Below are 14,421 nucleotides of genomic sequence, written 5' to 3'. Positions count from 1 at the left end.
ATGTTATCCTTGGGTAGAGGTTCGGGTATTCCAGCCTTCTTTGCTTCATGTACATAGCTATTCATCATCTTCTTGAAAGACATCTAAAAAGTTGGGTGGTTTAGAGTGAGGAGGGAAAGAAAATCTTACCAGCCTATCTTATCCCAATTAAAATAGAACAAGTAATAACAATTATTTTTCGTATGTACTTGGATCGAAGCTTAGGTATTATTTTGTAATTCCTAATTTGCTAAGATCGATGGCTCTGATACCAACACCTGTCACACCCCAAACCGCAGCCTAGGCGTATGACACATATGTTGGTACCACATTTTTAAATATAGCAGAGTTAAGTTTTTAAAGCGGAAGTCTTTAGAAACATGTGGATTTAAAATATAATATTTACATTCATAAAAGACGGGATTTAAAAATTCCCGTTTAATGTTTTAAGGATTACTTGTTTTAATTACAAAACCACCATTTATATTATATTAAGTTTAACAAAAATATCCGAGCCATTGGATATCTTGAGCACTTCGTCATCCCAAGCCCTAACCTTGATCACCTGCAAAATGTTTAGAAAATACGTCAGCAACGCATGCTGGTGAATATGCTAACGCTAAAAATATTTTCTTTTACTTAATCACCCCTCGAGACTACGTAGGTCTCGGCCCATCGTGGCTTAGGAATAACCAAGTTAAAACAACACAATTTATAAACTCGAGTCTCTACACTAAATTCCCCAGCAAACACCGCAGCGTTCGACATAGTTATGTAACCATATGTATACACATGGTCATTAACTCCCCGCAGGTAAGCATCAATATAACCAGGTGTGGTGTGCCCACCACATATGTAAGGATCTAGACAAACGTATACTATGTCCTGAGGGCTAGGCTTATACTATTGTTTATAAATGTTTTAGAGACACGTAGTCTCATGTAAACCTTTTCATTTAAACACGTTTGACTCGTTTTAAAACAAGTTTGTAAAGTTGTATTCACCTTTTTGATTTGGATCGGCTTCAATACACCGTCCGAGAGTCTTTCCCGTTGCTATCTCGCATCTATAGTACGAGTATAACCCTTTGTTAGTCGGATATACAATCATGCTTAAGACCTTTAGTCTTTTTATAATCTTTACCTCGATTATTTTCTTTTGTGAACCTTTAGTTCAAATCTCTCTTTCTTTACTTTAAAACCTTTAGTTAAAAAGTATTCTTTTCTTTTGTAAACCTTTAGTTTATTTTCTTTAAAACCTACGTTTCTTCTTCTTTAAGAAACATATTCTTTTCGTTATTATTTAAGAATAGTTATTATTACTTAAATAATATTCTATAACAAAGAATTTAATAATATAATCACATTGATCTTATATATACATTCATAATTATATCTTTTATTCTCTTTGTTATATTTTCTTTTATTTATCGAGGTATCGAGTATAACCTCGATTTTAGGGTTTAAGCCTTTATAATATTTTATTATTATTTTATTCGTCATTATGCCTACCTTTGTCGGCTTATAATAACTCTAGACGATCGAGCAGTACTTCGACGTCTTTTACCCTTTTTAACTTTTTCTTGATCAACAGGTCACTTAGGCACGCAAAACGAAGCACCAACACTTCTTCTCACGCCAGCACACTTACGAGGCGGGTCGTCGGGACGTCGAGATGGTAACTCCTTCTTGGTTAGAACGTCCATGGTATATTGCACGCACTTCGAGGATCGAGAACGGAAAACGAGTATTATGGACACGTTTTTCGAGGTGGATCGAGGGTACGATTTTCGGGTTCTAGAGAGATGTTAGGGAGATAGAGAGGAGTGTGAAATTTTGGTGTGGAAATGGTTTAACACGTAGTTTCTATTTATAAGAAATTTCAGGGGAGGCATCGCGATACGCGATGGCCTCCTTGGCTAGCCCGTCGCGTATCGCGGGTCGCAGATCAGCTTCGTCACCATCTAGACCTGCCACGTGGCGCCACGTGGCTGGCGTTGTGCCACGTGTTGACACGTGGTGATACGTGGGGGCGTGCTACCACGTGGTGACACGTGGCGAACATTGTGCCACGTGTGGACACGTGGCAAGCCACGTGTTTCGCGTATCAGACAACCCATCGCGATACACGATGGGTTTCTCTTTTGATCCATCGCGTATCGTGATGGTTCAGGAAACCAGAATTTTCATTTTTAACCCTATGGTTTAGAATTTGACATTTTTGGTCCTTTGACTTTGAAAACTTAGTATTTTTGATCCAATATTTTCACGATGTTACAATTTACTTAAATATGTTACTTATAATAAGAGTTAAGTGCCATTTTAGTACATGTAGTTTAGCCAACTATGCAACTTTAGTACCTAAACTTTATTTTGTGCAACTGGCTACCTCAGTTTCAAAAAACTTACCATTTTAGTATTTTTGGCTAACGTTAATTTTTCTCGTTAAGTCAAGGGTAAACTTGTAATTTAAGTTATTTTATTAATTCCTTTAAGAGTTAAGTGCCATTTTAGTACATGTGGTTTGGCCAACTACGCAACTTTAGTACCTAAACTTTAGGTACTAAAGTTGCGTAGTTAGCCAAACCACATGTACTAAAATGGCACTTAACTCTTCATTTAATCAAATTCCCCCTTTTGTAAAGGTTTTGTTTAGTTTTTAAACATTTGAAAACCCTGGGGACCGATGGTGTCAAATCTAAAACTAAACAGCCCCCACCCCCTTTCTCTTTCGTTTTCCGACTTCTGTCCCGATCTCAATACCGGCGGGATTCCGGCCATCTCAGCTCTGGCCAACTGGTTAATTTTCATTTTGAATTCCAACCGAAAACTGCTATACAATATGTGCAGTTCATTGACCTGATTAAGCAGGGGATTAACAGCTCTGATTGACGAAATCGGAGGGTGGAATTGGGCCCAATTGTGGTTGTGTACTAGTTGCATGATCCGTTATGACCAATTTTGACATTTCTATGGTTTATGAGGATTTGGGGGTCTTTCAAACTTGACTATAAACGTATTCAGAACCAGCTTATGAACAAGTCAGTCACTTGTCCTACTGGCTATTGCATCCCTCGTTAAAACTTTGTAAAAACCATAGGCGCGAGTTCGAGTCCCTGTCACCACATATTTTTTTGAATTTATGATAAAATAATTGAAATTACAAGTTTACCTCGACTTAATGAGAAAAAATTAACGGGGTTAGCAAAAAGTACTATAATGGCAAGTTTTTTTTGAAGTTGGGGTAGCTAGTTGCACAAAAAAAAGTTTAGGTACTAAAGTTGCGTAGTTGGCCAAACCACAGGTACTAAAGTAGCACTTAACTCTTTTTAAGTTTATAATAAAATAATTGAAATTACAAGTTTACCCCTGACTTAACGAGAAAAAATTAACGGGGTTAGCAAAAAGTACTAAAATGGCAAGTTTTTTGAAGCTGGGGTATCTAGTTGCACAAAATAAAGGTTAGGTACTAAGTTGCGTAGTTGGTCAAACCACAGGTACTAAAGTGGCACTTAACTCCTTATAATAATAATTGTATATATTTAAAATATGTTATTTTCTATAAACATTAGATAAATAAGAGTGATAATAAATTAACGTAATATATAAACTTTCGCAAGAACACACTCGACCATCACTTTCCGAACTATCTAACTTTAGCTTCGTATGCAATCCATATTTATTTTCCCACAATTATGATTACTTAGGACTTCTCGTCGGTATCATTTTCGAAGAGCTTCGTTTACCGCTTTCTTACCTATTCATTATCTCTTGCTTAATCATCGATGTGAGTACCACATTCCCCCATTTTACTTCTTTTTCCACGTTTTGGGGACATATGCATAAATTATATTTCTTATATGTACTTATACTCAAAACTGCAACTATTGTCTTATGTGTTAACAACTTATACCTTATTTGTTTATGTACTTATTTGCTTTATATGCTTCCGCATTCGGAGAGGTCCAACATAATCTCAGTCTAGTATAATCATACGCCAGTCGTTATAGCCTTTGTGCTTCTCGACATCTCAGTTATACTTGCTCATTTGGTTAATTTGTTATTCTCATATGACTTGTTGCAATTACTTATATATATATGTACATTTAAACTGGTGTGTTGCTCACTCAACATGTGTTGTTGACAAAATTCTTTTTTATACACGTATGCAGGTTATCATAGAAATTTAATGCAGGTTGGTGAAGACTTAGTGAAGAATTTAAGTTAGAAAATAATTAATCAAGATCATTTGTGATATAAGTTGTATTGTTGTGTGATTATGGATTATGTATTTGTTTGTATTTGATTTATTTGAAAACTTAATTTAATTAATATATATTGTCATTTTAATAATGCACGATAGTAACCTTTGAAAAGCTGTGAGAAATCAGTTCGCGCCTCCGACATTTCCGCCATAGGTTGGGGTGTGATACTCAAAATGAATTAATAAACCAAAATAAGAACAAGATCTTCACAGCTACCTTGCTGCGCTACGCAGCCAGGTTAGGCTACTCTCCCCGCGCGGCGTGGCTTGGGAGGGTGTCCATAACTTTTCCAACTTGACATTTTTAGTTCCGGTGGTTCCGAAAATGCATTTTTTTAGCCATTTTAAGCAATTTTAAGAGTTTTTAAGGGCTATTTGGCAAGTTTGAAAGTTAGGGTATTATAAACTAAGATAAACATGAATAAAATACTCATAAATGCATGATTTTATTGATACGAAATATCCGAATTACATTCCCGAATCGTGTAAACAAATACGAATTCAAACACGAAAGATCCGAAATGTTACATCCCGACACCAATTCGTATCGCGACCGGCTTAGAGAAACCCCGTCACATAGCGCGACGGATGGATAAATCCCATAGTTTGTTTTTTTAGACAAAATTATCCCCTGGACTTTGTTTAGTTGCGATTTTGAAATTGAGTTTGTAAAATATCCTAAAAATATAAGTGAACATGATTAGACAAAATTTAACGCGAACGAACATAAATGAAAATCCGAAAATTTAAACGAGTCAGGTTTTTGGGTTTGGAAAATAGCAAATGTTACATGGAACTCATTCAACAGTTAAGGTCAACACTATATCAGATAAGGGAAGGTTCATAATAAAGAAAAGATCCTTTGATTGTAACGGGCCAGGTAAACTGTGCCAAAATATTGTCTGCTTTGCCCTCGATGCATTAACCGTCTAAAAACTCATGGTATTGTTTTGACTCTAAGAATTGCTCACACGGGCAAAATGTATATAGTAGTGAAGGTTCCCACCCCTTTATACGGAAATTTGTGTTCTCCTTCTCAACCGGCAGGGGACTTACATCTCCACCCTTTTAGAGAGCCTAGTGTCCTCGGTGGCACATTGGCTCGGATGCCCCTTCATTGATATCCGTTAAAACTGGAATGTTACAGGAAAGATTAGTTTGACCCTTGCGTAAGAATGGCATGCACATATCGAGAAATAGTCTAAAAAAATTCTACACGAGAATTTAAAAGTAATAAATAGTATCAAAGCCACTCTTGAGTCATTTGAGATGGAGGGAAAATCTCACCAAAAATGACGAGTCCTTGGGGGTGTCCTTGAAACCACCATAGGAAAATTCCACATCTCTAGTTGGGATGGTAGGGTAAACCTCATTGGGAACGATGAGCCCATTTATAAGGGGGTGGGTGGTGATTGTAATACCCGAGGAAAATTTCACATTCGTTGTTGAATAATAGATTCATAGTTCATAAGGAATGTCCTTCCTCATATATCACCAACGCCTTTTGGGCATAATTGTGGAGTCAATGCAAAGAACAAACTCCGCAGTATGCGTTTTCGAATGAGAGTAATACCAGGATGGGTGAACTTTTGAAAAGTTTCCACAGTGACAACCAAGCTAAATCTGTAAGTTCCTAGATAAACAATCAATCTGGGGTCACCCCAAAGTAATTAACTTGTAATGAACCTCAATTATTCCAAGGGAATAACCACATCGTTCGATAACCATGAATACCTTTTTCAAGACCCCTCCTTATCAACTTGTATTAAAATCTTCGTTAGCTTCATCTAGTGGCGAATCTTAGACAAAAACGCTGGGTGGCCGGATTCGATATGTATAAAGAAATTTATAAACTGGAGTGGTCGGGCTCAATATCTTCAGACAAAAACGAGTAATTTACACTACGTATAAGAATTTTCGAACAAAGCACGCATAATTTACACTACTGAACAAGAAAACAGAACACCCAGACCACAATACAAGTTTTTCATTTGGCTTCAACATATCACACACCTTGACAAGAATTAACCTATGAACCATTGGAAATGATATATTATCTGCTATAATTTATATAATTTAAATTTACAAGAAATTTTGGAAAGAACAATCATACAAAATAAAAGATTAGAAGTCATCTCAAAATAAAATAATAAAAAATTAGATGGGACATTGTAAAAAGAAAAGATTCCAGTGTGTAAAAGGCACAGGGTGGTAAAATGGAAAATTGGTTGATGTGAGCGGTTTTTGTTTGTTTGTCCCCCCATCAAAACACCGAGAATATTGCGTGCATGCTCCTTTTCGTTTCTAATAACTCAAATTCTTAGTTTTTTTTATATATTTTATATCAATTGCGTTGTCGTGGATGGTTAAAAGAGACACCAAATTCTTAGTTATAAATACTTTGCTTGAAGAGTGGAAATGAAAAGAATTCATGTGCTACTTGTTTTGGGAAAACGTAATATTGACGTCGGCTAAGTCGTGTGTCCAATGTGTAGGTAGGAGTTGGCGGGACACTTATTTTCATCATGTAGATTTGCACATTTAATTTAGGATAAAAAAAATGTGAGTTGGCGTAAGGTGCATAACTTCTTTTTTTCAATTTGTGGTTTTCTTGAAGCGCATTGGTGTTTCATGTCATTCACTTAACAACAATATGGTGTATTTGGAAAGCTAGAAATGATTCGGTGTTTAAAGAAAAGAGGCTAATCTAAGTGGAGTAATACGAGAAATAAAGGGTTTAAGTTTTCTATAGATCTGGAATAGATCAAAACATATAAGCTTAACTTGGGAGAGATGGGACGATTTCAACTTTGATCTATTGTATGGGTTACGGACGATTTGAGTAGTTGGTTTTTGGCTTGGTATTAACCTTTGTTATGTTTTTGACTGGGCTAGCATTTTGTTGGTTTCCGTTTACTTTTTTTTAATAGTATTTCTTACTTGGTCGTTAAAAAAAAAAAACCACCAAATTGATATTTTTATTTGTCTTTCTGAATGATGAAATATACAACTTTCATGAGAAAATATCGTCTACATTCCCACTCATGATCATGTACGTATTTGCAACTGCTTCAATCCTCAAAGAGCAAGTAACATGTTTCTAATTTTCTATTAATCTTTGCCACACATCTCACTTTTATATCTATGACTGTTAAATTAAATTTAATACGATTTTCCATGGACATAGTCACCAACAACTACAAGTGCTAAGATCATGTGTAGTCATAAAGCTCCATATTCAGACGTTATGTGCCACGTGGCGCTCGATCAAAGTTATAGTTTTTACAAAATCAGGGTGTAGTCATAAAGCCCCACACCCAGGCGTTATGCGCCACGTGGCGCCCAGTCACTATTAATTGTTTTGTTTTTATAAATAATAATTCATTTAAATAATTAAATATAAAATTAAAAAACTACATTAAAATTAAAAAACTACATTAAAATTAAAAAAAAATGAACTCACAAATAAAAACTAAATTAAAATTTAAAAAATACATTAAATTAAAAAATACAACAATAAATAATAATAAGACTACATGTTGTATTTTTCAAAATTTTTCGCTTGTCGAATTGCTTTTAGAGATTGGACTCTCTGGTCGTCTTCGGATAACTCCTTTGTTAAAACCTCGATGTCGTGGTCCAATTCATTCCTTTTAAGTACTTCGACGACGTTTAGCTCCAAGTTCTTGTATATCTTTGAGTCGAATGTTCATTTCTTTTAAATGACTTTCCATTTCAGCATTTGAACCCGTTGTCGACAACGACGCGACCCCTTTCCCCTTTCCCTTTCCTTTGCTTCTTCTACCCCCCGGTCGAGGCATCTCAGTAATATCCGCATAAGGATTTTCGGCTTCATTATCGCTTAGGTTGAAGTTTCGAGCGTCGGAACGGGGCGTTTCTGGATCAACCGAAGACGATGTTTTAGACCTTTTTTTAGGCTGACTACTTTCGATGTTGGCCTCCATAACCGGGCCCCATTTTGGGTGAAACCTCAGGTATTGCTTCCATAAGACAAAGTAACTGAAGCTCCCCGAGACCTTATGTTGATACTCTGTCAACGCTCTTTCCATTATTTCCACGTCAGAGACACCGCTACTACACGTTCGATTCATACGAGAGTGAACCGTATGAAATGCCGTGCATTTGGTGTTGATATCGTTCCATTTCGACTGTAAGGAATATTTTTCTCGACGCGAGTCCCCGCCAAATCCGTGGAACAACTCTTTAATCTCGTGCCAAAATACGCCCGTTTGTTGATAGTTCGCTAAAAAAATAAAAACATTACAGGTTCAATGTTTGTTCTAAAAAATTTAAAAAATATATATATTTTTTTAAAAATTTACCGCACTCGGCATCTTCTGATATCGCGCACCAAGAAAGAGTACGTAGTTCGCACTCGTCGATACTCCACGGTATAGTGTTCTTTTTAGCCCGAGGTTCGCCGGCGGGTTTCTTTGCGCGTTTTCCCGGACATCCGCGTTTGCTCGAACTGCCGCGAGTCTCCGGGACAGGTTGTGGCTCCGGGTTGATTTGTGTCTCCGGCACTGTCTCGTTGTCGGGTTGAAAACCCGAACCGGCCATCATGTTGTGGTTGGGTTTTGAAAACCGAACACCGTATTTGGGATAGGGGCTCCGTAACTTAGATATTGCATATACGCAGCCATACGTGCTTCGAACGGATACGGGGATTGTGGGACGGGGACGGTTGGCATCGGGACAGTAGATGGGTTCGGTTGTGGATTTTAGTTGTTTGCGTTGCCTTGACGAGCATATTGACCGAAATCGAGAACATTTTGGTTGTTAAACAAAAACATTTTGGTAGTAGTAGAATTGTGTAAAAAATATTTGATAGAGAAGTAGTAGAAAGAATTGTGTAAAAAATGAGGTTTGGGTTTGTTTGTATAGTACATTTATATTAATATTTAAAAAAAAAAAAATTTAGTTCCAACGGCTATATCCTCTTCAACGGATATATTTTTTTTTGAAAAATGAGCCACTTCTCGCGTTATTATCAAAACGCCGGACCCAAAAATACACCCCAAAACGAGGGGGGAGGGGCGGTGTGCCCCCGGCGTTATGGGGCAAAACGCCGAAAAAAAAAGCCCGACCACGGTTGGTCTAATTGAATAGAAAAGATCTTTATTAAGGGTATGTTTGGGATCCCTTATTTTGCCTCCTTATAATTTTTTATTAAATTAATAACTTATAAAGTATAATTTATGGAACTTTTCCTCTCACAATATAAGCAATCCTAAACACAAAATTACTTTTCAAAAAGTTATAAATTATAAGTTGATTAAAATAAGATCCCAAACACCCCCTAAGAATGAGTCTCTTAAAAATCATATCTAACTCTATACATCAAACATTTGAAACGCTTATTTTGTATCGTTTAGGGGTGAGCAACTTAACCACCCTAACCAATAAACAGAACCATAACCGACATAACAGAACCGATTTCAACCGATAACGGACATAACCGGTGGGTCGGTTAATGGATTTAAAAAACCGCCAAATACGGGTCGGTTTTGGTTAAAGATAATTCCAAACCGCTATAACCGAACCGACCCATTTATTTAATCAACAATATGTTTGGGATTATCTTCCACCAAACATGTTGTTGAATTATATAATTTTGATACCTATGATTCAATGTTTATTATCAAATTATGTTGAATTTCATTGTTGGATTATATGCCATTCTTTTTTTGAAAAAAGGTCTGGGACAACTGAATATTACAGGAAAATGGAGGATTTTAGATCCTAGACGAGGGTTGATCTCAGTGACATTATTAATGCTCCTTTTCACAATCCTAACAATGACAAAAAGGCTATAGATTTCTGGATTTCTTGAGGAATCAAGTTGATTGAGGATTCCCGAATATGACTACAGCTAAGTTATTCTTGAAGAAAGCCAAAGGGGTCCGAGATCCGAAGACGGGGAAGACGATGGTCAATGTTATCTAGCCGAAAACCAAGAAGGAAACTCACATTCCTTTGTCTAACATAATTCCAAATGAGGCTTTAGATGAGATGACATTCTAAACGTATGACGGTGAGACGGCTACGATCGTTATCCGTCTACGAAAAAGACAATTTCGATTTGTCGACCCACGTGATCTGCTGAAGTTTGGTGAGAAAGACATTAAAACTCTTAACAATTTTCAGATTATGGCTGAACCATTGTATAAGCCTGCTGCTAAAGAGTATACAAGAATGGTGGGATCGATCATCAAGACATGTTTATGGGAAGGTGCTTACAAGGAAGCGGACACAAATATTCTTGGGCACGATTAACGATGAAGATACAAACCAAGGGGGAGATTGTTGGGCTAGTATTAGTATGGTTTGTACTTGGTATTGGGCTTACATTGTAAACCGAAATTTCTATGGATCTCGATGGGCTTTTGGGTTGTTTTGGTCTTGAGTGTAGTGCCTATATAAACTATGTATCTAGGTTTATCATAGGTTGGTTGTGCATAATATAGAGAATGAAATGTCGGTGTAGTTGGTGTAACCATTGTGTTTAAGCACCAGACGGAATATACGTGTGTTTTGAAGCAGATTATTTGTGTTCTTTGTGTGTTTGCTTGCATAACATTGAATCATGTCTTGTTAGTTTCCGCATAACAACGAGATTGTGTGATATCATATTTAAAGATCCGTCTAAAGGACTTACATGGTAATCAGGGTGGTAGTTCATCGGGTGGATAGAATCAGGACTAGCAGAAAGGGTCCTCGGGTAATTTAGATGAGTCCGTGCACTCGAAGTTGGACGCTTTGCTGAAGATAGTGAAAAATAATCAAAAAGAAACTCAAAAGTAGTTCGAGTTACGAGACAAATCTTCTGAAACAATGTTAAAACATACTGGCAAGCTCGCCGCATATACGACAAAGTTGCATAAAAGTGCGGGTCAGCTGCCGAGTGACACCACAGTGAACCCGAATCATTACAGTTCGAGCTACAAGAAACAGGTGAACCAGGTAAGTGATGTGCTAAAAGTAGTCAAATAATTTATTAACTAAAATATGCTAATCTAGAGATTAAGTAATAATTCTAGACTCTTAAACTTAACTTCAACTACTAACCGGCAAGTGAACCGGTTGACTATAAGACTTACCAGTTTTATAAATTAAACTTCCTTATGGTTATTTAATAATTTATGTTCAAGTATCTTTATGACGAAAACCTACCTTACAGCGCAGAATTCAAAGATAGCAAAGCAGAATCAATTAACTTAATAGACTAAGCTGACAATCAAATCTAGACAGACTCCTTACGAAGAACTAAATCTAGCAATCCTAACCAACAAACATCTATCAATAGCTTATCACCTTACAGTTTTCTAGGCTGGCAGTTCACTTTTTTCTATTTAATTAGTTTTATTGTTTCTATGATCTTAATCGATATCAATCATAAATTAGTCAATAACACACAGTAAATGACCTAACAAAACCCTATCCTATGAAACAATCAACAAGGGTAATGTGAAACAATAAATCTAAATAAATAAACCAAGTAATCATACGCATCAATCAATTCAAACTTACCAGTTTACTTAGAACATAAAATCCATAACGAAAAGAAATCCCAAATAATATCAAACCAAACAAAGGTTCATCACAAGCATAGGCAGTCTAATGTATAGCCTAGCATATTAAAATCAAAGAAACTAAAATAACTAAGTGGAACAACCAAGCTCATTAATAAAATAATAAATTCAAATCGAACTATGTTGATGCTTGGGTGAGTAGGTGTTAAACCCAAACGATCTCGACTCAAACGAACGCTTTCGTCCTTCCAAAACACCTTATTTGCGAATGTTCAAATATGTCGAACAAGGGAAGTGGTTTTGTGGGGTTCTCACCTCTGCCTCCCCTTTCTTTATTAATTTATTCCATAAATATATATTTTCTTAAAATTTCATCGACCCTGTTCTTGTTAGTAGGCCCAAAACGCTGGCCCACCTTTTACTTCATAATCACGTAATCTTGGCAAATAATTCATACCACTCCTTTTAGTCTTTTAGATGCCACTTACTGTATCACATATAAAAAACGTTTCTTTAAGATATGAATTTGAATAACAAAAAAAACAAATTAACTATATTCATGTTTAACCATATTGCTTTAATTTATATTAGAGTGCACCCTTTAGTAATAATCAAATATAAGTAAAATACACTCAAATGTCCACTCGTTGGTCTCAAATTTAATATGCATACTCAATTTTAGCTCGTTGTCTCAAGTTTAGTAAAAGTAAACAATTTTAGCTCATTACATCTTAGAACCTTAAAAAAAACACATATGAAACAGCTAAGAATAATATTCATTAAAAATCTAGTTTCAAAGTACTTAAAAGTGTAGGAAATATTTATATAATAATATATATATTTTAGACCATATCAATAAGTATATTAAGAAAAACGGTAAGAAATATGATAATGAGGTTGGGCTTCCATCACCATTGGTTGAGGGAGTGGTGGAAGAAGTTGAAACCGTCATCAGTGATGACGAACCAGAACCGGTTACTTTAACTAAACATAATAAAAGTGAAAATAAAATTAACAAACCGCATCTGAAAGACGGCACCACCGATACTAAGGACAAGCGGATGGTTAAAACCGTCCCGTGTCCCGATGCATTGTTAGCGCCATCTAAGTCGAAGATGGCAACAAAATGGGGCCCACAACAAGAGGATATGTGGGAAATATTTAAACATGTTAAAATTAATATTCCCCAATTAGTTGCCATAAAAAAATTCCCGCCTATTCTAAGTACTTTAAAAAGTTGTTCACACAAAAGAGGAATCACAAAATTCATAAACAGGTACTGATAAAGTGAGTGTAATTCTTTCGGTTGCTCTTCAACCTAATATACAAGATACAAAAGCGCCTATTATGCCCATTCAAGTGGGCGATTTTAAAAACTCTCTATGAAAATATGCCAAGGTTATATAACGGTTATACTCAATGGTGTAAAAGTTGGACAAGTAGTCGCAAGTACTCGGTAATCTTATAAGGCGCTTTCCTCCTATAGTACTCAGACTCGGATTTAGGAGGTCAACCTAGAGCCACAAGGATCTAGTGGGCAATTACTCGTATCTAGACGGTGGTCAACTAGGAACTTCTCGAAGATTACTTGGAGCAACTCCGATTTACGCGATTATTAACACTTGTCCGTTTAGTTAATTATAATATTCATGTACGTCGTTATAAATATTAGTTAACTTATTATAATTGACATGTGACTAGTATACAATTTTGCAAAAAAAACAAATATATCTTTATTATTTTACATGTTACAATCCCATACTACTCCCGGCATAGGCCGGGTACTCACAACTAATTTGTCGACTGACCTGACATCGTCTAGCAACCTTTGGATATAGTATGTTGAGGGTTGGTTCAAAATATAACCCTAACCCCGATGGTGGATGATTGTTATGTTTTTTAAGCTGACAACATTATGTTTTTTAAGCTGACAACATAACACATCTCTTTTCTAACAAACCATCACAATTATCATACTCACACAATCTCTTTCTCCACTATAAACACATTTCTCGCTCATGTCTTTTTCTTTCTCTTTACTCTCTCAAAAAAGAAGTTTTACCACTTAACATTACCCATCCCTTCTCTCCTCGACCCTCTCACGTATTCCATTCATCTCATTTTTTCTCTTTATTAAAAACCCACATTATGGAATGACTAATGGAAAGATTATAGATTGGATCATAAGAACAAGAAACCTAGCAATTTGATATTTATTTCAGACTTTGGTCGTTTTATTGAACATCAAAAGTATTCGAGAAACATAACAACATTTAATTTAAAAAACTAATAATGGCAACAACATATTGATGGATATCCCCCTCTACAATTATCACTATAAAAGCCTACACTTTGGCAAAGACCCGCACAATCCGTATGTGAGTCACACCGTGCTAGGCATGGTGCAGAGATAGCTGTATGTAGAAACAATCGATTAGTACATTTTACCATTGAAGTGTTTTTGAAAAAGTAAAGAAATTTTACACACCATCAGATGGAACTAATGCCATGACAAGAAATGCCAACATAAAATGTGCCAACATAACAGAACGTTTCGACATGAACACCATTAGTTATATGATTTTTGACGTTTCTTGATAATGTTTTTTTAGATAATGTAAAGATG

The 14,421-nt window shown here is 36.0% G+C and overlaps 1 non-coding gene across 1 annotated transcript; it reads left to right on the top strand.

The window, feature by feature from the left end:
- Window positions 1-5,350: 5,350 nt before the first annotated feature.
- Window positions 5,351-5,453, top strand: LOC143622516 (U6 spliceosomal RNA). Its single transcript, XR_013151724.1, has one exon. It is a non-coding gene; the product is annotated as a U6 spliceosomal RNA (small nuclear RNA).
- Window positions 5,454-14,421: the final 8,968 nt, after the last annotated feature.

The sequence above is a fragment of the Bidens hawaiensis genome, unplaced genomic scaffold (genome assembly GCF_021521415.1).
Source record: "Bidens hawaiensis isolate Kalapana, Puna unplaced genomic scaffold, B.hawaiensis_p1.1 tig00000326_1, whole genome shotgun sequence".
Taxonomy (NCBI): Eukaryota; Viridiplantae; Streptophyta; class Magnoliopsida; order Asterales; family Asteraceae; genus Bidens; species Bidens hawaiensis.
This window is presented reverse-complemented; position numbering and strand designations above follow the sequence as displayed.